The following is a 22,649-nucleotide window of genomic DNA, read 5'->3' as shown; positions in this document are numbered from 1 at the left end:
TTTTTCCCCCAAGACTGTTTATTTTAAAAATTCTGAAACGTAACAGTAACATTTGAAGAAGTGTAAAATGAATACAGTACCCTCCACTAGGGTTCAGCTGTGCACGCCGGGCCACTCCTGGTCTATCGCTTGTTCTCTTTCTCTCCACGCACACACATTCACCGCTTTTCTCTTTTCCTGAACCGTTTGAAAGCAAGTTCCATATATAGTAACACCTCCCTCCTAAATTTTCTAGTGTGAATCTGCTGCACGTACAGACTCTCTTCTGTGTAAACAGACTACTGTTATTGTCACAGAACAATGGACAGCAATTCCGCAACACCACCTAAAATCCAGGACGTGTTCACGTGTTCCCAGTGGTCTGCAGGATTCTGAATGTACCTTTTAGCCATGGTTTGTTTCTCCTTAGGTTTGTAACTTTATACGTTAACAGTTTTAAAAATAATAATTAAGCATCAGTCACTTGGTGTATAAACTTGAACACATGTGTTAAGCTCTCTTGACACCCTCATCTCTAGATGAGGAGGCACAGGCGTCGGCTGGGCAGTGTGCCCCCGTCCGGCTGCCCCCGTCCTGCTCTCCCAGGCGGGCCTCCTCCAGGTGAGGTCATCCCCGGTATCACCTGGGCATCCTGGTCCGACTGAGGCAGCCCTGATAGCCAGCCCACCCGGAGCAGTGCTTCTCCCCCACCTCCCCCGGGGGTCCCCAGTGCCTAAGGCTTTTGAGGAGGTAGGAATGGGACTTTGAGGGCTATTTTTGACATTTTGAAAAGCCAAACAGAAATAAAACGTTTAAAACATGAGGTGACATCAAGCAGCTAAACCATTAAGTTGTTCCACCCCTGCTCCCGCCCCGTCCCCTGAGTTCTGTTGTCTCAGAGTAGAATGGAATCCTGGATAGCTTGACCCGTTCCGAAGCTCTGATTGGCAGATGTGTATGACTTTGAATTATAAAAACAGTAAGATAAAGTAGTGCATTTTGTTGGGTAGGAGGGGCTCTTGAGTCTGAGAGAGAGAAAGCGGCGACTGGGGAGCGGAGAGCCCCCGGCCCAGGCTGCGCCGGCCCTGACCTCCTGACCACATCAGCAGTGGAGGGTCCTGGGAGGTGTTCTTGCCCTTTGCCCTGTGACCCTCGTCCTTGAGTCTGTATTTTTACAGCTGACCCTTCTCACTTGCAAACATAACAGCTGCTTTGTGTTGAATCTGGGGGTTTTCCATGTTTTGATACTGTAAAAATTAAGTTGATTTTTGGTTCTGAAATCTTAATTTTGATGCATCTTGCTTCTCGCTTAGCTGTGGGAGAGCAGGGAGGGAAGGGAACAGAAAACAACCTAAGGTGTACATTTTTTTAAATGCTGTTCATTTTTAATTGTGGCTTCTATTGGTCAACAGATATTTATTGGTCAACCTTTCCAAGTTCATGGTCATGTGGGAATTCAAAGAGGTACAAGCCAGGCCCTCAGGAGGCTGATGGTGCCTAGCCAAGGGGCAGGAAGGAACAGTCACACAGCCTGCGGGGCCATGGGTGTGCACTGGAGCTGAGCACAGTGCATGGTGAGACCTGCAGGCCTTCAGGAGCGTCAGATGCAGAGGCGGGGCTCCAGGTGAGAGTTGGATGTTGAGCTGGGCCTTGACGGTTGAGCTCCGTGTGCAGGGAAGAAGAATGAGGGCAGGCATTCCAGAATGGCCTGGGGTGCAGTGTACATCCTGGATCTCTGACAGGAAGTACCAGGAGAGGCATAGCAACCGGTCTTGACTACGTCATCTGTAATCTTCGTGGAACTGTGGTACCTTGCCTTTTGATGCTCACAAGTCTCATGAGGTAGATGTTACCTTATTTTGTGGATGTGGTGGTCAAGGCTCAGAGAAGAGAGTTGACTTGCTAAGTCGCCTGGACGTAAACTCAGCTGTGCTCAGTGTTTGTCTCCATCTTGAGGTTTACGTGCACTTTGCAAGCCTGGGAGCAGAGCAGGATGTACACAGAGTGGTCTGGGGATGGAGGCGGAGTGGCCCAGACGTGCTCTGCTCTGTAGACAGCACTTCTCCTTTAAGACTGAGCAGTTTAAAAAGCAGTTTTGTCCATTTCTTCACAGCTGCATTCTTCGGTGGCATGGTTCCTTTCACTGTGCTATCTGTCCCAGGGCCTATGCAGTCAGCATAACTGCTGTTTCTTATTTTTAAACTATTTTTAAGAATAGACTGGCTTTTAATAAAATCTGTGGGAATGAAGTTCATACTCATTCATGGTTCCATCTCCAGACTTACCAATGGGAAAAGGACAGGTAACAGAGAACTTTCTTCCTGGCTTTTATTTTTTCCCTAAATGTAAAGGGAAATTAAAGAGCTTGCCCCTACCCCCACTTGCCTTTCTTTCTTTCTTTCTTGCCCCTACCCCCACTTGCCAATAAAAAAAGGTTAAAAAAAAATTCAACGATGAGCTAGAAATATTTATATCTTGTTGCAGAACAAAAGCATTGAGTTCTTAGTTACAAATGCGGTGACTTGCCATGGGATAGCAATCATTTTCTTTTTTTTAACCTTTCTTTATTGAGTAATAGTCATTTTACAATGTCGTGTCAAATTCCAGTGTACAGCACAATTTCAGGTATACATGAACATACATATATTCATTGCCACTTTTGTTTTTTCACTGTGAGCTACCACAAGATGATATTTCCCTGTGCTATACAGTATAATCTTGTTTACCTATTCTACATTTTAAAATCCCAGTCTGTCCTTTCCCACCCCTCGCCCGCTTGAAATAGCAAATATCTTTTTTTTTTCTCAAATTTTTCCTTTTGGTGGGGGAGGTAATTACGTTTATTTACTTATTTATTTATTTTTATTAGAGGAGGTACTGGGGATTGAACCCAGGACCTCATGCTTGCTAAGCATGCGCTCTACCACTTGAGCTATACCTCCCCTGTGCAATCATTTTCAATGAAAAGCCTTTTGTAGCCATCCAGACCCTGGTTATGATGGCAGAAACCAAAAGCTCAAACCAGCTTTAGCATAAACATTGAATTTATAACCAGGTCATGGAGTCCTGGCCCCAAGGATTCTAGACTGGGGGGTTTCACATCACTACCACCTTTGTCCTTACTGCTTTATCTCTGTTCTCTGTTGGCTTCATTCTCTCTCACTGCAAACCAGTTCTTTTTTTTTTTTCTTCTTTCCCCATTTAGCAAAAAAATATGACCTCAGGCAGTTCCAAAATCTCATTCTTGCTTTAAGAGCATCTTCCCCGGTGGCTCTAAAAGGAAAACCCCAGACCCAGACTGTGACTGAGCGGGCCTGAGTCACATGCCGTCTCTGGACCACGGGCAGTAGGCAGGCCTGAGCTGCCGGGATGGGCCAGCGTGGGCCGCAGGCAGGGCACGGTGACTGGCAGGCTCCCTGAGAGCCACGTGGTCGGGGAAGAGGGGCACAGTGCCTGCACAGGAGAGGCTGGCGCGGGCGGATGGTGCTGGGCATGCGTGCACAAGTCCGTCCCTGCCTTCGTTCTGTTCCTGTGTTCTCATCCCGCCTGAGTAGTTCTGCTTTTCTCTGAGGACTTTACTGCAAATCTGGAAATTCTAGTGCCCATATTTGCCCCTCAAGCTTGACTTACTCTGCTTTCTAAATTGAGCCATCTTCTCACCTAACCACAGATACCATAAAAGTACTCTTTGCTCATTGAGTCCTTTAGCAAACTAGCTGCTCAGTCTCCCTCACCAACCCCCCCCCCCAAAGAAAGAAAGAATTTTCTCCGAGTTTGGAGCACAGCGCTTCTCCCTTCCTCCACAGCACCAGATTTCTCAGTCTAGGTTAAGGCTCGCTGTACCCCCACCATCAACGAGGCCACGCCTCCCAGGGCAGAGAGGGAGCACCGTGGCCACCGCTGTTGACCAGGTGCCAGACCAGCGGCCAGCCCAGATGGGGACGGTCAGGGAGTGTCACTGCCTTAGGACAGGGGCCGTCTCCTCTGCAGTCTGGGGAATGACTTCCCATGCTGAAACTTGCTGATAAACCCCGATCTGTCATTAGAACATGAACGACACGACGCGGGCCTTGCACAGATGAACAGTTGTGGAGGGTTATGGGCCCCTGTGGGTTATTTGACTGAAGAAAAGGAGTGGGAAAGCTGATTGCTGTTGGACAAATTGCTACCAGATGTAGACTTCAATAAACACCACACTGCTGTTCCCTTGCATGAAGGTGCTGTGAGTTTCTTGAGGCAACAGAGCAATCAGTAACCTGGCGACTGTCCCAGTGTGAGTAGTCTCCTGGTGTCCCCGGCCCTGGATGCCTGTCCACAAAGTGCAAGACAGACCCCAGGGGCCTCTCTCCCCTACCCAACATCTTAAAGGAGAGTGATACACTTAAAACACAGCAACCAGCTCCCATGGAACCTAAAAGATGTCTGGAACTGTGGTTATAATGTCGCAAAAGGAAAGTGTCACTTGGGGAGAGGATGCTTTAAGAGAATGGGGATCAGCGGTTTTCCATACAGTTGCTGGTTGTAATCGCCACGAAGCGAACCTGCTTCAGTCGTGAATATCTGAGGGCCCCCTTGTGCCACATGTGGGAGGCCCACTTTCCTTCCCCTCACTGCACTTCTGGATGAGAGGAAGGGGGCATTAAAGCAGTGGTTACAATAAATCATGGGCAGCCTCCAGCCTCTAGCATCCTGCAGAACCTTGTAAACTTGCACCGTGGAAGCTCCTTGTCCACCTTCACCAACCGCTGCTGTGGGCCAGATGCACACGCACTTGGGAGTCCCAGACTGGAAGGTCCCAGAGCCGACCCGCTACTTAATTGTGCCTTGAAGGGAATGGAAAGGAGAGACTGAGATTGAAAGAGGGAGGGAGGGAGAATATGATGGATTTTAGTTTACTAACAAGCTTTGCAAGTTCCATAGAGCAGGGCTATTCTAGACGGGAGTCATCTCCTGACCCTTCTCTGGGTTATGGCTGCTGATAAAGGCAAGCTCCGGAGGGCCGGCTGACCCGAACCCAGCGCACACGTGTGCGTCGCCGTGCGGTTCTCTAATCCTCTCTTCTCGGCGGGACGTTCAGCTTCTTGAGGGCAAGGACCACTTTCCTATTCTTATCGACTAACAGGTACTTTGCACTAAGCACTCAGAAAAGTATACGTTGGTGGAATGGCAAAAAAAAAAAAGTCAGTTTTACATGAAAAGCACATCAGCTACTGAGACAGCATTTCTATCTTGAATCGTGTGCAAGAGTTTCAGGGGCATGGAGCTAATTGGCAGTTCTGAAGTTGAAGTACAGTCGGCAATACCAAGTTTGTATTTGGCCCTCGGCGGACAAGTCTCTGTCCTGACTTGAACTCTGGGGGGCTCCTCATCTCATAGGGTGGTCTGTTGCTTCTTTGGACAATGATGATGTGATGGCTGACTTCTGAGGACTTGCTGTGCTTCAGATGTCATAGCATTTATTTGGATTATCTCATTTAGTCTTCACAACCATTTCATTTCACAGATGAGGAAATAGAGGTGCCTGGAGGCTACGTAATTTCCCCAAGTTTATGGAGCTAATAAGTGCTGGAGCCAAGTAGCTTAGCTCCAGGGCCTGTATTCTTTTTTTTTTTTTTTTTAACATTTTTTATTGATTTATAATCATTTTACAATGTTGTGTCAAATTCCAGTGTTCAGCACAATTTTTCAGTTATTCATGGACATATACACACTCATTGTCACATTTTTTTCTCTGTGAGTTATCATAACATTTTGTGTATATTTCCCTGTGCTATACAGTGTAGTCTATTCTACAATTTTCAAATCCCAGTCTATCCCTTCCCACCCTCCACCCCCCTGGTAACCACAAGTCTGTATTCTCTGTCTGTGAGTCTATTTCTGTCCTTTATTTACGCTTTGTTTTTGTTTGTTTGTTTGTTTTTGTTTTTGTTTTTGTTTTTTAGATTCCACATATGAGCGATCTCATATGGCATTTTTCTTTCTCTTTCTGGCTTACTTCACTTAGAATGACATTCTCCAGGAGCATCCATGTTGCTGCAAATGGCATTATGTTGTCGGTTTTTATGGCTGAGTAATATTCCATTGTATAAATACACCACATGTTCTTTATCCAGTCACCTGTTGATGGACATTTAGGCTGTTTCCATGTTTTGGCTATTGTAAATACTGCTGCTATGAACATTGGGGTGCAGGTGTCATCCTGAAGTAGATTCCTTCTGGATACAAGCCCAGGAGTGGGATTCCTGGGTCATATGGTAAGTCTATTCCTAGTCTTTTGAGGAATCTCCACACAGTTTTCCATAGTGGCTGCACCAAACTGCATTCCCACCAGCAGTGTAGGAGGGTTCCCCTTTCTCCACAGCCTCTCCAGCATTTGTCATTTGTGGATTTTTGAATGATGGCCATTCTGACTGGTGTGAGATGATACCTCATTGTAGTTTTGATTTGCATTTCTCTGATAATTAGTGATATTGAGCATTTTTTCATGTGCTTTTTGATCATTTGTATGTCTTCCTTGGAGAATTGCTTGTTTAGGTCTTCTGCCCATTTTTGGATTGGGTTGTTTATTTTTTTCTTATTGAGTCGTATGAGCTGCTTATATATTCTGGAGATCAAGCCTTTGTCGGTTTCACTTGCAAAAATTTTCTCCCATTCCGTAGGTTGTCTTCTTGTTTTATTTCTGGTTTCCTTTGCTGTGCAGAAGCTTGTAAGTTTCATTAGGTCCCATTTGTTTATTCTTGCTTTTATTTCTTCTAGGAGAAAATTTTTGAAATGTATGTCAGATAATGTTTTGCCTATGTTTTCCTCTAGGAGGTTTATTGTATCTTGTCTTATGTTTAAGTCTTTAATCCATTTTGAGTTGATTTTTGTATATGGTGTAAGGGAGTGTTCTAGCTTCATTGTTTTACATGCTGCTGTCCAGTTTTCCCAACACCATTTGCTGAAGAGACTGTCTTTATTCCAATGTATATTCTTGCCTCCTTTGTCAAAGATGAGTTGACCAAAAGTTTGTGGGTTCATTTCTGGGCTCTCTATTCTGTTCCATTGGTCTATATGTCTGTTTTGGTACCAATACCATGCTGTCTTGATGACTGTAGCTCTATAGTATTGTCTGAAGTCTGGGAGAGTTATTCCTCCAGCCTCTTTCTTTCTCTTCAGTAATGCTTTGGCAATTCTAGGTCTTTGATGGTTCCATATGAATTTTATTATGATTTTTTCTAGTTCTGTGAAATATGTCCTGGGTAATTGGATAGGGATTGCATTAAATCTGTAGATTGCCTTGGGCAGTGTGACCATTTTAACAATATTGATTCTTCCAATCCAAGAGCATGGAATATCTTTCCATTTTTTAAAGTCTTCTTTAATTTCCTTCCTCAATGGTTTATAGTTTTCTGTGTATAATTCTTTCACCTCCTTGGTTAGATTTATTCCCAGATATTTTATTACTTTGGGTGCTATTTTAAAGGGGATTGTTTCTTTACTTTCTTCTTCTGTTGATTTATCGTTAGTGTAAAGAAATGCAACTGATTTTTGAACGTTAATTTTGTAACCTGCTACCTTGCTGAATTCTTCAATCAGCTCTAGTAGCTTTTGTGTGGACCTTTTAGGGTTTTCTATATATAGTAACATGTCATCAGCATATAATGACACTTTTACCTCTTCTTTTCCAATTTGGATCCCTTTTATTTCTTTCTCTTGCCTGACTGCTGTGGCTAGGACTTCCAGGACTATGTTGAATAGGAGTGGTGATAGTGGGCATCCTTGTCTTGTCCCAGATTTTAGTGGGAAGCTTTTGAGTTTTTCACCGTTGAGTACTATGCTGGCTGTAGGTTTGTCATATATAGCTTTTATTATGTTGAGATATGTTCCCTCTATACCCACTTTGGCGAGAGTTTTTATCATAAATGGGTGTTGAATTTTATCAAATGCTTTTTCTGCATCGATTGAGATGATCATGTGGTTTTTGTCCTTTCTCTTGTTGATGTGATGTATTACACTGATTGATTTGCGTATGTTGAAGCAGCCTTGTGTCCCTGGGATGAACCCCACTTGGTCATGATGTATAATGTTTTTTATGTGTTGTTGGATTCTATTTGCTAAAATTTTGGTGAGGATTTTGGCGTGTATGTTCATCAGTGATATTGGCCTATAATTCTCTTTTTTTGTAGTGTCTTTGCCTGGTTTTTGTATCAGGGTGATGGTGGCTTCATAGAATGAGTTTGGGAGTATTCCCTCCTTTTCAATCGTCTGGAAGAGTTTGAGAAGGACTGGTATGAGTTCTTCTTTGTATGTTTGGTAGAATTCCCCGGTGAAGCCGTCCGGTCCTGGACTTTTATTTGTAGGGAGGTTTTTAATTGCCATTTCTATTTCCTTTCTAGTGATCGGATTGTTCAAGTGTTCAGATTCTTCTTGATTCAGTTTTGGTGGACAGTATGTTTCCAGAAACTTGTCCATCTCCTCTAGGTTATCCAGTTTGGTTCCATATAGTTTTTCATAATATTCTCGTATGATATTCTGTATTTCTATTTTGTTTGTTGTAATTTCTCCATTTTCCTTTCTTATTTTGCTAATTTGTGCTCTCTCTTTTTTCTTCTTTGTGAGTTTGGCCAGAGGTTTGTCGATTTTATTTACTTTTTCAAAAAACCAGCTTTTGGTTTGGTTGATTTTTTTCTATGGTCTTGTTAATCTCTATTGTATTTAATTCCTCTCTGATCTTTATTATTTCCTTCCTTCTGCTGCTTTTTGGGGCTTTTTGTTCTTCTTTTTCTAATTCATTCAGGTGGTGGGTTAAATTGTTTATTTGAGATTGTTCTTCTTTTTTGAGGAAGGCCTGTATCGCTATAAACTTCCCTCTTAGCACTGCCTTTGCTGTGTCCCATAGGTTTTGAGTGGTTGTGCTTTCATTATCATTTGTCTCAAGGTATTTTTTAATTTCAGCTTTGATTTCCTCATTGATCCATTGTTTTTTCAATAACATATTGTTTAATCTCCATGCTTTCCTTTTTTTCTCCTTTGTTTCTCTGTTGTTGATTTCCAGTTTCATGGCATTGTGGTCAGTAAAGATGCTTGAGATAATTTCTATCTTCTTAAAATTGTTGAGGTTTCTTTTGTGCCCAAGTACATGATCGATCCTGGAAAATGTTCCATGTGCACTTGAAAAGAATGTATATCCTATTTTTTGGGGGTGTAATGCTCTGAAAATATCCACCAAATCTACTTTTTCTATTGTAGTATTTAATTTCTCTGTTGCCTTGTTTATTTTCTGTCTGGAAGATCTGTCTAGTGATGTTAATGCAGTGTTAAAATCTCCAACTATGATTGTATTCCCATCAATATCCCTCTTTATCTCTGTTAGTAATTCTTGCATGTACTTAGGTGCTCCTATATTGGGTGCATATATATTAACGAGTGTAATATCCTCATCTTGTATCACTCCTTTAATCATTATAAAATGTCCTTCTTTATCTTTCTTTATGGCCTTTGTTTTAAAGTCTATTTTGTCTGAAATCAGTACTGCAACACTTGGTTTTTTGGCTTTTCCATTTGCATGGAATATCCTTTTCCATCCTTTCACTCTCAATCTATATGTGTCCTTCTCCCTAAAGTGGGTCTCTTGTATGCAGCATATTGAAGGTTCTTGCTTTATTATCCAGTCTGCCACTCTGTGTCTTTTGACTGGAGCATTTAGTCCATTAACATTTACAGTAATTAATGATAGATGTGTGTTTATTGCCATTTTGAACTCATCTTTGCAGTTGAATTGGTATATCCTCTTTGTTCCTTTCTTCTTCCTTTTGTGGTTTGGTAATTTTCCTTTGTATTATTGAGGATTTTATTTAATTTTTGTGACTCCTTTGTAAATTTTTGGCTTGTGGTTACCCTTTTTTGTAAATCTATCAACCCATTACTATAACTGTTTTTATTAAACTGATAGTAACATGATCTCAAACCCATCCTACTGTTAAAAAAAATTTAAAAAGAAAGAAAAAAATATTCTATATTTCCCTGCCTCCCTCTCCCACTCTCAGTGATTTGTATGTCTTCTTTTATAATTTCATGTTTACTTTATTTGTAATTCATGAGTTATCGCCTTTCCAGTTGTGTGTTTCTCATTTCTGTAGCATCCTGCTGCTTTTCTATTCAGAATAGCCCTTTCAGTATTTCTTTTAGCATGGGTTTAGTGTTGCTAAACTCCTGCAGCTTTTTTTTTGTCTGTGAAACTCTTTATTTCTCCTTCTATCCTCAAGGATAGCCTTGTTGGATAAAGGATCCTAGGCTGCATCTTTTTTTCATTCAGGGCTTTGAATATATCTTGCCACTCCCTTCTGGCCTGTATTGTTTGTGTAGAGAAATCAGCTGAGAGCCTTATGGGGGTTCCCTTGTAACTTACTTTTTGCTTTTCTCTTGCTGCCTTTAGAATCATTTCTTTATCCTTGACTCTGGCCATCTTGATTATGATATGTCTTGGTGTGGGTCTATTTGGGTTCTTCCTGTTTGGGACCCTCTGAGCTTCCTGTACTTGGATATCTGATTCCTTCTTTAAGTTTGGGAAGTTTTCAGTCATGATTTCTTCAAAAACCTTTTCAATCCCCTTTGATCTTTCTTCTCCTTCTGGGACCCCTATTATGCGAAGATTGGGACGCTTTATATTATCCCATAGGTCCCTTATGCTATTTTCATTATTTTTTATTTGCTTATCTTGTAGTTCTTCTGAATGGGTGCTTTCTATTGCCCTGTCTTCTAGATCACTAATTCGTTTCTCTGCATTATCTAGTCAGCTTTGCACAGCTATTAGATCATTCCTCATCTCTGTCAATGAGTTTACCCATTCTACTTGGCTCTTCTTTATAGCTTCAATTTCATTTTTGACATATTTTATATCTCTAAACACTATCTCTTTTAGTTCCTTCAGCAATTCGATCACTCCTTTTTTGAAATCTTGATCTAGTAGGTTATCGATGTCTATTTCGTTGATCTTTCTTTCAGGGGATTTCTCTTGTTCTTTTAATTGGGAAAGGTGTTTCTGCTTCTTCATCTTGCTCATACCTCTTTGGCACTGTGGTTTATGGAGTATCAGTTGTTTATTTTGGTCCTTAAGGATTTTATCTATCTCATGCCTATTTAGGAATAGAACTTAGGAAAAAAAGAAAAATAATAAGAGAGAGAGAGAAAGAATTTTAAAAGAAGGGAGAAAGAGGGTTTGAAAACAGTGTATAATGAATAATAGAAGAGTGAGTTGAAGCAGAGTATTAATCGGGTTGAGACGTCCTTTTAAAACCTTTACAAAAAAAGGGGGGTGGGATGAATAGATGTATTTGAAACCTGTGTCTAATCAATAGCAGGACATCAAAACCCAAGAGAAATAGAAATGAATTAAGAAGTAAAGATTAAGAGAGTAATAGAAAATAGAACAGGTAAAAACAGATTTTAAAAAAAAAGGGGGGGTGTTTGTCGGTGTTCTCCTGGAGTCTGTGTACTTTTAATGTGAAGTCTTTCTGTCTTCGTCCTGTTTTGGAAGCTCAGCTTGCTGTTTTCAGAGGCCCTCCGTTGGCGCCCTCTTCTGTGCTGCTCCCAGCACCTGTCGGCAAGCTGATCGCGCCTCCTCCTAACACTGGGTCAGGTGCAGCTCTCTGCTGTGGGCGGGCGGGTCGCTGCCCCTCGGGATGCCGCAGTCAGATGTTGCAGACTGGCCGGGTAGGAGGGCGGGTCGTGCCCCCTCCCAGCACCTCGGTCAGGGGCTGTGTTCCTGCCTGAAAGGCGGGGGGGCCGCTGTCCCTCTACCTGCACCGCTGGTAGTTCCGCTCTCTATGCGGCTGCGCGCTCCGCCCTGGTCGGCGCTCCGCAGGTGGGCTCGGGGAAGACCGAGGGACAGCCCTGTCCCTGCTCCGAGCCAAAACCCAGCTCCTTGTTTGTCTTTGTGGAGCAAGTTCTCTGAGGGACCAGGATGGAAGGATCCTGTCTGCCCCGGGCTGCAGGCCAGTCTCAGTCTGGCCTTTGCGGCTGCTAAGCCCTTCGGTGCGGATGCAGGTTTCGCCCCCGCCCCCGCCTGAGTGCTCAGCGCGGAGGATATGGCGGCTGTGCCTGAGCCCCGCCTCTCTTCCCCCGAAAACTTTCTGCGGGTTTTCAGAGATGGGGGTGTGCACCCTTCCCCCGAGAGCACATCAACCTTGCTGTTTTATGGAGGGCCCAGGTTGTTCTGCCGTGTGCACCCACAGCCACGGCGCGCAGCCCCTTGCGTTCCCCCGGGGCTGCCTCCGTGCAGCCACTTCCGTCCTCCGCCCGGCTTGTGCAGCCTGGCCCTGCCCGCGGCTGCCGGCCCGCGTCTCAGGCTGTGTGTCGGGGGGACGCTCTGTGCCCGTTTAACTTAGTTCTGTTAGTCAAGGGCTGCTCTGTACAGATCCGAGCCTCGGAGGCTCCCCCTCTGTCCCGCTGGCCTCTCAGTTGGAGAGGGGAGACCCAGCGAGCGAGCGCCAGTCCTCCTTTGCCGCTCCCTCCCCGCGGGACCCGTCCCGCGCTGCTTTGCCTTTTGTTCTTTCTTTTTTCCTTTTCTCCTACCAGATTTTTGGCGTCTTTATCTTTTGAAGAGGGCGATGTGCTGTCGGAGTTCCGCAGGTGCTCTGGTTGGCTGAGTGGGTCTGTAGATGTGAGTCTTGGTGTATTTGTGGGAGAGGGTGACCTGCGAGCATCCTTCTACTCCGCCATCTTCTCCGGGATCCAGGGCTTGTATTCTTAACTTTGTGGTGTCTCTTTTTGTTGGGCCTGCCTAGAGCTAGTTAAATTTCTCTTCGAAAGGACAGGCCTTTGTATGTTTGGCCATGGTTTTCGCATTCTCCAAACCTCTGTTGTCCAGATTTGTGCTCTGGTAGATCACCGTGGTACGTGGGTCTTCCCTCTTCGGGTTTGAAAGTCAGTTTTGCCGGAACATGAAGACTGACTCCCAACAGCCAAACTCATAAGAGACTGATATATAAATTAGGCTGTTTAATTTGTTCTGTCTGCCATTCTCCATATGTGCATAGGGAGACAGTTGGTAACTGGAAGATTTCATGATCACCTCATGGAGCCATGATACTCCAGATACTGAAGGGATCTGCTTTCCAGTGAGATCATCTTGCTAATCTCTGGACAGTGGTAGAGACGTTAACACATTCTTGCACAAATTCTGGGCTCCCTGTTTCCAAACTTCACACAGGCCATGCTGCCATCCATGAACAATCTTCTGGAGTTACGTAGGTTTTCGCTTTCTTCGTTTTAGTATGTCTCCTGAGATCACGCCTTTGTCTCTTTGATTGAAGCTGGAAATTTCCCATATCCTCAGCTGCTTTTCTGAAATCTCTTCGTATGACTGACTAACTTTCACATGTGGCCGGTGTCTTCTAGGGCATGTCAGTTCCATCCTCCAAGTCTAACCTTATTTTCAAGAACTGCAGAGAGACCTCAGGAAACCGCCCCCCCCCCCCCACCGTGTGCTAGGGGTGGTCATTATCACAGAGGAAAATCTCAAACACTTCACTGAAAACCCAGGAGAAACATTCCTTTGATCACAAAGAAGATGGCAAATTGGGTGCATTTAAAAACAGACTAAAATTTGTGAATTGTTACCAAGGAGGGTGTCTTTTGAAAAGGACAGGTCAGGACAGGTGCTTGATGAAATAAGGGTAAAGGTCAGCATTTGTGGACCTGGTCAGCACATGGGATGGGGCACTGAGCAGCATCTGCCCAACAGAGTTGAACCCAAAGGGAGATGCCGGGCCTGAGCAGCCCACTGGTACAGAGGGCCCCTGCCAGCTTATGTGAGTGTGGCTCTTGTGCCCAGGAAAAAACCCTGGGGGGTCTGCACTCAGCAAGTGTTTATTGTGGACTGCGAGCAACTAGAAGACAGATGCTAGATTTTACTCAAATCTGTGATTCCGGCATCTGGCAGGAGAGCTGGTATACTATAGAAAAGACAGTAATTTTTTTTTTTAAGAATGGATTTCATTTACATGAAATATCTAGCATAAACAAATCTGTAGAGACATAAAGTAGAATAGTGGTTGCCTGGAGCTGGCAGGAGTGGAGATTGGGGGTAGGGGGGAGAAATAGGGAATGACTGCTAAGAGGTACTGGTTTTCTTTGGGGGATGATGAAAATGTCCTGGAATTAGATAGTGGTGATGATTGCACAATTCTGTAAATATACTTAAACCACTGAATCTTACACTTTAAAAGGATGATGAATTGTGTGGTATGTGACTTACATAGCACTTGAATTGTATCTCAATAAACTTAATTTTTAAGTGAAAGAGAATTTATTGCCGGTGAGAATGCAGAATGGTACAGCTATTTTGGAAGGCATTTTGGCAGCTTCTTACAAAACTAGTTGTACTCATACCATATGATTCAGGATTGCACTCTGAGGTGTTGACTCAAATGAGTTGGGAACCCAGGTCCACACAGAAACCTGCATATGAATGCTTATAACAGCTGTGTAATATAGTCACCAAAACTGGAAGCAACCAAGATATCCTTCAGTAGGTGAATGAATTTTTTTTTTTAAGGCAAACAGTGATATGTTCATATAATGGAATATTATTCAGCAGTAGAAAGAAATGAACTATCAAGTCACAAAAAGACCTGGAGGAAATTTAAATGCATATTGCTATGTGAAAGGATTCAGTCTGAAAAGGCCACATACTGTATAATTCCAATTACATGACCTTTTGGAAAAGGCAGAACTATAGAAATAGTGAAAAGATCAGTGGTTGCCAGGGGGGAGGACGGGATGAACAAGGAGATTTTTGTGGCATATTCTGTGTGATCCTGTAATGATGGGTACGTGACATGATGCACTTGTCAAAACCCATAGAACTTGAAAACACAAAGAGTGAACCCTAATGTAAATTATGGACTTTAGTTAATAATAATGTTTCATGATTGGTTCATCAGTTGTAACAAACGTACCACACTAACTCAAGATGTTAGTAATTAGGAAACTGTGGGGGTTGGGGAGAGAAAACATGAAAGTCTGTAATTTCAGCTCAATTTTCTGTAAATCTAAAACTTCTCTAAAAGTAGTCTGTTAAGTTTTTAAAAAATAATTCAAAACACAAAAAATAATACGCCAACAGTCATGTTCCTACCATGCAGAACTGACACTTTGTATTATTTGCTTCAAGTTTTTCTTTCTTTGAAATGAAAGAAATAAAACATTACCGGTGAAGCACCCCTTGACATCCCTCAGTTCTTTTCCCCAAAGGAAACGCCTATTACTAGTGCAAAGCCTCGCTTTTATATTTTTATATTCATCTATGTGCATGAGCAATGAGTTGTATTATTTTTCAGGTGTTTAAAAGCAATGCATAAGTTGCATAAACTATATAACCATGTTTTGCAGCTTGCATTTTTCGTTCAGCCTAATGCTTTAAAGATCTGTCCATGTTGCTAAATATAGGTCTATGTTTTTATCTTAAAAAAAAACTGCTTTTAACTATAGTATTACATTCTATTGTATATACGTTACTTCATATTACTTTTCTATTTCTCTATTGATGAGAGAGAGCGCCGAATCCTAACCAGTAGACCACCAGGGGAGGTTCTCTATTGATGGATGTTCAGATTATTTCTAATTTTATGTTACTACTACTAATGCAGCAATAAAAATTTTTGACACAAGGAAATGGAATGAATGAGAAGGTGAAACCCTGAAGCAGGCCCGCTAGACATCAAGCAAATGGTAGGACAGGGATGCGACCTGGGGCGTTCTCAAAAGCAGGCTCATCCGTGCCGCTCTGACCTGCTGGAGTCCTTGGGAGTTATCACTTGGGGAATGGAGAACCAGTTCACTAGCTGATGTTCACATGATCCGTTAACTAGTTACATAGGCTTGAGACCTATAATAGGGACCATTTTAAGTTGAGTCACTGTAGAGCTGAGAATTTGTTAGGATTGGGGCACTAGGATTTATAAAGTAGAAGAGATGGACACTTTTCTAGAGCACAGATATTGCAGATAATAGTGCTCAGACCCACTCTCTTTAGTGTTTTTTGTGCATAGTAATCTCTCCAAGGTACCAACAGTATGCCACAATTCACCAGCATTCACTAAGCACCTACTGTGTGCCTGTTGCCAACCCAAGGGAGGACCAGTTCTTGTCTGCTGGAAGTGCTTGGTCTCCTGGGCTCCAGCAAACACAGTGCCAGGCCTTTGGGGGACAGACCCGCTTACCGAACTGAGCAATCTCTTAAGACCCAGAAAGGAGATTGAAAATACAGACAACTCTTTTCTTACCAAGCAGGAGTATCTACAGCTCTGTCCCTCGTGCCTAGAGAGCCATGCTCGGATTGCAAGATTTGTTGTACCATCAAAGGAGGGGTGATCAGTTTGAGGTTGAGCACTAAATGTCCATGAAGCATGGCGAGTTCTGTCCACAACCTTTCTTAACTTTTTTCCCTCCTAGGAAGGAGCCAAGAAGTTTCAGAGAGTAATTCTCAGAGTAATCCAGAATCATCTTCACAAAAGATAATACCAGAAAGCTCACAGGGATAAAAAGACATGCTTGCTAAAAAGAATATTTCCCAGCCTCGGCGGGCCCTTTGAGCCAACAAAAGCAAAACCTCAGTCAGCTTTTAATGAGTGAGAGAGAACAGCTAGAAGTGGGTGGGGAAGGAGGCAGAAGGAGGCTGTTTAAAAGACCCTAAAATGCTGCAGCTGTTCTGGCTAATTTTTCTCATTTCACTGATGTTCCAAGCTCTTTGTCTTCTTTGTGGGGCGAATTCATTTGGCTCTCTCATGAGTCACCCTGACCGCAAATAATCTCTCTTGGAGTAGCCCTTATGAAAATAGACAGTTCCCGTTGCATTGTGTGAATTGGCCATTGTGTGTCCCTTCCCTGGGTCGGCTCTGCCTGCATCCGCACATGTCAGGGCTTCTGAGGTCTGAGCACAGCCTTGGTGTGCGGGGCGGCGGGGCGCGCTGGGCGTGACATCTGGAGTCCGAACTTGAGGCAGGCGAGGGAGACTGCAGACTGCCGGTCCTGCCCGCTGAATGCTCCACCTGGAAGGTTTCTAGATTTCATAGATGTAACCTTCTCCACTGGGGTTTTATGACAATTATCGATGAGAAAGTAGACAACATCAGAGGAAGTTCTGTGTAAATAAACGTTACTAGCCTTTCAACCTGGATCTTGCCAAATTGAGCTTTTCCCTTCTAGTCTTGTCTTTATTATCTGGCCAGCAGATCTGACCAAGCAGCATTCTTATTTAAAATTTCCCTAGAGAGACACTGAGCTCTTTAAAGTAGAGACTAGAACAAGTACATGTTGTCTTTGCTGCCTAGCAGAGCTGCCTCTTCCCTGATGACCACCTTGATTTGATGCTGCGAGACCACCCAGGACCTCGCTCTCATCCCACGGGCTTTTCAGGTGGAGGTGGCGCCACCCTTGCTGGGAGTTGGAGCACGTAACGGAGGCCAGGACAGTCCGCACGTCGTGTTTCCCTGGCCTCACTGACTGGTTTGGGAAGGGCACGTGACCCAGTCATAACCACTGAGATCCACTGGGACTTTGGCTTTGCCAGCATGAGCGCTGTGCTTGGCCAGCCTTCTCGTCCTTGTGAGGGGAGAGCAGTTTGTGCGTGGAAACCACACATGGAGGAGAAGTGAGTCAGGCTGAGCTGGGAGAGGGAGAAGGTAAGGATGGTCACGGTATTGTCCTCTAGGCCCTGAACGAAGCTGCCTTGAAGGCACCATCACCCTGGTCTTTCTCGGCCTGTGAGCCCCGTTCCCTTTCGGCCTGAGTGAAGCACGGCTGAGTTTCCCGTCCCCGGGAACCAGGAGTTCTAACCCCTTCAGGGGCAGGTCTCGCTCGTACCCGCCATCTAGCAGAGAGCCTGGTGGGCAGGGGAGGCTCAGTATGTGTCCCTGGTATAAATAAATTCTCATTCAGTTGAGCACACGTTCATTGAACACTTCTGAGGAACAACATATTGTTCTGGATCCTACAAGACTGCGCCATCCAACATACGTGGCTCCTTTACATTTAAATTGGTGAAAATTAAATTAAAAAAAAACTTCAGTTCCCCAGTCACACCGCCTACTTTTCAAGTGTTCATTAGCCATGGCTGGCTCCTGGCCACCATATGGGGCCATACAGATATAGAAAATTTCCATCCTGGCAGAAGGTTCTGCAGGACGGTGTCACCTTAGAGACTAAACATGCGTGTGACCCCGACCCTGCCCCCAAGAAGCTGTATCCGTGCAGTGGTCTCTTGCATAGAAAGCAGAACACACAGAACCGTAGTCTGACTTAACTGAGAAGACTGATGTATAAAAAAGGCCAGCTTTGGTTTTCTCATGTCTAATTATTTACGTATAAATTCTGACGAAGTGGTTTAATGAGAGAAGTGACTACGCAGAGCCTCGCATCACACAAAGTGAGGCTCGCATTAAGTGTTCTTTCTCGCAAGAGGAACTAGTGCTTATTGGGCCTGGAAACAGAGGAGAGGTGGGATGGAATGCCTGGTTGATTTTTGGAGACTTTTCAGGAAACAAGTCATTGACTTTAAGGGGAGCTTCCCTTGAGTGGTCAAATCCTAAAATTTCTCACGGACCTTATTCCTTCTCTTGCAAAATGACGGCAGTTCTGAGTGAGGGAGAGCCGTGACCAGTTTCTAGGAGAGGGGCTCCTGGACACCCCGTGCTCCCGTCTGCTCTCTTGGGTCCCATTTCAGGCTCTTTGCTGTCCCCTCCTTCAGAGCAGGGTGTCTGAAGCACGTTCTGACCGAGGTGTACTCACTCTGCAGACGTATGAAAGCCCCCCCACAGGTCCCTGCTCCAGAGCCGTCCTTTTCACAGCCCTGAGAAGCCGCCCAAGAGGCGTGGACGGGAGGGATTGTGCCCTCACCAGGGCCGACTTCAGCCTCGCAGACTGAGCCCAAGCTGGCCACACTGGATGTCAGCCTCGTCTCCTCAGTTCCCCCCGAGGGCTCTCGCCTTAACCAACGTGTTAAGGAGCGTCTCCAGTTCCTGACTTCTCCTCAGAACTTGACTCCTGTCCCTGTCCTTATGATGGCCTCTCAAACCACCCAAGCCAGAAATTCTCCATCCTTCCTTGAAGCCTGGACAGCACTGCCGGTGCCCTTGGGATTTTTATAGCACTCTTATTGAGATAGAATTACCATATCCCACAATTCACCCGTTTTAAACATACAAGTCAGTGTTTTTTTTAATATATTCACAGGGTAGCAACCACGACTGAGATCTGGTTAGAACATTTTCATCACCTCAGAAAGGAAGTGTCACATCTGGCGGTCAGCCCTCGCTTCCCCAAGCTCCGCGTGTCTCCCCAGGCCCTAGGCAGGGCCTGATCCACTTTCCATCTCTGTAGATTTGCCTGTTCTGGACACCCCGTGTGAAAAGAAGCCTACAACATGTGGTCTTTTGTGACTGTCTCCTACTTAGCAGAGTATTTTTGAGGTCCATCCGTGCTGCAGCATGGAGCAGTACTTCATTCCTTTTTAAGGCGTTGGTGGATTCATTCATTAGTTGGTGGGCATTTGGGTGTTTCTCCTTTTTGGCTTTTATGAACAGCACTGCTGTGGACATTCCTGTTCAAGTTGCTGTGTGAATATACATTTTCAGTTCTTTGGGGATATACTTAGGAGTGGAACTGCTGGGTCACGGGATGACCCTGTGTTTTGTATCATTCTTTTGGCAACATCAAATATTCTGATGTTTAAATCACTTGAGATTTAGTTTATCACTACTACGTCTTGCCTTCCTTAGAAGGTCTAAACCCTAAGGGGCAGAAAAAAAGCCTGTTTTCCCTTCTACTCCACCCAGTACCCACCACCATGTCTGCCTAACAGGAAATGCAATCACTGCTTGGACTTGAAAATGTAACGCAAGGAAGTAGAGACTTGTGAAGTTCGCTTCCTTGTTTAACCCTGATTGGTCACCTTTTTCTGTTTGTGCTGCATCTGTTCTCTTTTCTAAAAGTATTTGGCCTCTCCGAGTCCCCGGTATCGTAGGTGAACCGATCTCCACACGGCAGGTGGTTTGTGTGCATCCTCCAGGTTGGGCTGTTCCGAGGAAGATGTCCCTCGGGGCACAGAGGAAGGTCACTTCCAGCACGTGTGCTTCCAGAAGACAGTTTGCAGTGTTCCATGCTGTGGAGAGGGGTCAGCTGTGGGGTATTAATGTACCTCTACAGAGCGGGGCTTCCCAGGGGCTTTGCTCATTTGTTACCAACAATTAAACTGTTTAAAGACACAGTAGAAGCCGTTAAGAGGAAAAGACGTCTTCCCCTCCTTGATCGAACCCTGAGAAAACAGCTTAAACAAAGGAGAGGAATGATGTCTGGTTTATGAAGTGGAGGCCCCGCAGTGGTCTTTGGGTCCATCCTGAGGTGAGATCAGAAGCATTTTCCCCTGAACTCCGGCCAGCAGGAAGAGCCCCACTCAGCGGCATTGTCAGTAACCGGCTCCTTACTCAGTGGGGGAACCACTGGGTGTAACAGGCAGCTGCTCTGAGGTGAGCAGGGCAGGACTCTGAGTCTCTAGCAGCAGGTGGCAGCGGTGGGCGAGGACGACCGTAAGATAAGGCCTGCGCTTCCCAGCATGAAATGGAAATTTCAGGCATAAGAGAACTAGGGTCTTGTATTGGGGTGTAACTGTCTTTCACGAGCTGTTATCAAGGGTTCGCTCAGTATCTAGAAGAATTGTTCTTCACCAGGTTTAATCAATACTAAACGAATGAAAGAAAGTGCATTCTTCTTTTCTGAGTAGGGGGGAAATTAGGGTTCTAGTAATGACAATAAGAACTTCAAATTGTGTAGCACTTAATAGGCACGTGGTAGCTATGCTAGCCAAGGATGACGGAGATTTCAGTTCCTGCCTCTCGTGTCAGTTGCTCTTGGCCACTGGGACAGTTGTGATGGAAAGGGTCTTTGAGGCCAGTTTCAGGCTCAGCAAGAAAGGTGGTCACATGGTGTCTGTCATGAACACCTGAGATAACGAGGTGGCCCACGTGGTGAATATCTGCCCTAGACCTTGACCCCCTGACGACAAGGGCAGCATCTTAACAGCGTGCTCGGAACCGAGCACATTGCCTGTATGTAGTGATTAGCCCCTAAGTCCCATGTCCCATGGAGGAGTGGGTGATTTCCTAGGTTTAGAATTGTCCTGTGGTTCTAAGTGAATGACACACATTAAATGCCTTAATGGTAAATGAATTTTTGCAACAGAAATATTTCCCAGAGAACTGTGATCTTTATGGAGCTGTTGCCTTGATGTTTTCAGGAAAAGCTTTCCATTTTGTTACAACAGAATAATATACTTAAAGAATTTCAACTTAAATTGGCTACTCAAAATAAATTTCCTCATTGTCTATTTCAGTGGTCTAGAGAGGAATCTTGGCATCTTAGAACAAACACAGGCCTGGAAGCCAGATTTGGGTTTTACTTAAGCTCAACCATTAACACGCTGTGTGACCTGAAGATAGTCACTTCTCCTCTCCCAAGGGTCCTCTATAAAGTTAAAGAAGTGAAGTCAGCGCTTTGATTCTGTGAGTCAGGATAGAGGATGAAAAATAGAGCTAGTTTCAACAACGCAATTTCTCTGTCTTCGGCCCAGCCGATAGCTTCTCTGATTTCATCTTCACATTCTGTGCAAGAAACAGCAGTCCTGGGGTAAGGTGGGGGAATGGCATTTTTAACAATGATTACTACAGGACGATGTCAACACAGTGAAAGCCTTTGTTAGTATCTCTGCAGAATCTTGCATGAGATTGGCCCTATGTTCCAAATGTGTAATACATACAAATCTGATGTATCCCCTCAGACACGTCTTGGCTGACATTCAGCATCAAGAATCTGACAAATACGTTTTTATGTTTATGTATATTCTTCCTGATTCTAAAAAAGTATTTAAGATAGTAATACTCAACACCATAGAAATAATTGTCTGAAAACCTTTAGAATGAGATTAAAAGGACAAGAGCCAAGTTTTGGGTTTTTAAAAAATCATTATTTTAGGAAACTTAAACTGAGGAAAGCTTCCAAAATTGATGGTGAAATATAATTCCGTGGTTCCTGGCAGCCAAAGCAAAGAGCTACCTGGTTCTCCTTGTCTGATACCAGCTGGGGTAATTGGCTTTGGGGGAAACGGGGAAAATGCAGGCACAATTTGTCAGCCCACCAGGCCTGGTCTCTTAGCCTCTTACCAAGGCAGTGGCCGTCAGTTAATAAACATTGAATTGCAAACAAGAGTGAGGATACAGACCAAGCCTTATTTAATCGATAAATGGCTATTTTACTGGTTGTTTGGTAGACGTTAACCAGGCCACACATAATAATAGTAGCTGATGCTTGCTTTTATAGTGCTAATGTGCTGGACACTGTTCTAAGCACCTTATCTGTGTTAATATGTCACATCCTTACAACAGCTCTGTGAGTTAGGAACAGTGCTCTGAGGTCTGTGATCTTAACCGCTCCTCCATCCTGCCTCTCCCATGTCTGAGGCCATGCAGAGATTTACCTTAGCACCAGTGATACAGCTCAGCTCCCCGGCTCTCAGCCACCTCCGGACAGAATGTCTCATTTAAAGCAACAAGAACCAGCTAAAAACTAGGCGTCTGCGGTGCTCTCTACCCCGGGGATCAGTTGTTCGCTCACTGAGTGAACTGGTTCTTTCTGCA

General features: G+C 44.4%; 1 protein-coding gene and 1 non-coding gene across 12 annotated transcripts in view; one reads left to right on the top strand and one right to left on the bottom strand.

The window, feature by feature from the left end:
• ATG7 (autophagy related 7) overlaps nt 1-22,649 on the top strand; it is a 307,951-nt gene that overhangs the window by 201,942 nt on the left and 83,360 nt on the right. The window lies entirely within an intron of this gene.
• On the bottom strand, nt 2,849-2,921 carry TRNAA-AGC (transfer RNA alanine (anticodon AGC)). Its single transcript has one exon. It is a non-coding gene; the product is annotated as a tRNA-Ala (tRNA).

This window comes from Camelus dromedarius, chromosome 17 (genome assembly GCF_036321535.1).
Source record: "Camelus dromedarius isolate mCamDro1 chromosome 17, mCamDro1.pat, whole genome shotgun sequence".
NCBI lineage: Eukaryota > Metazoa > Chordata > Mammalia > Artiodactyla > Camelidae > Camelus > Camelus dromedarius.
The sequence above is the reverse complement of the archived record's forward strand: the minus strand, read 5'-3'. Positions and strand labels throughout refer to the sequence as shown.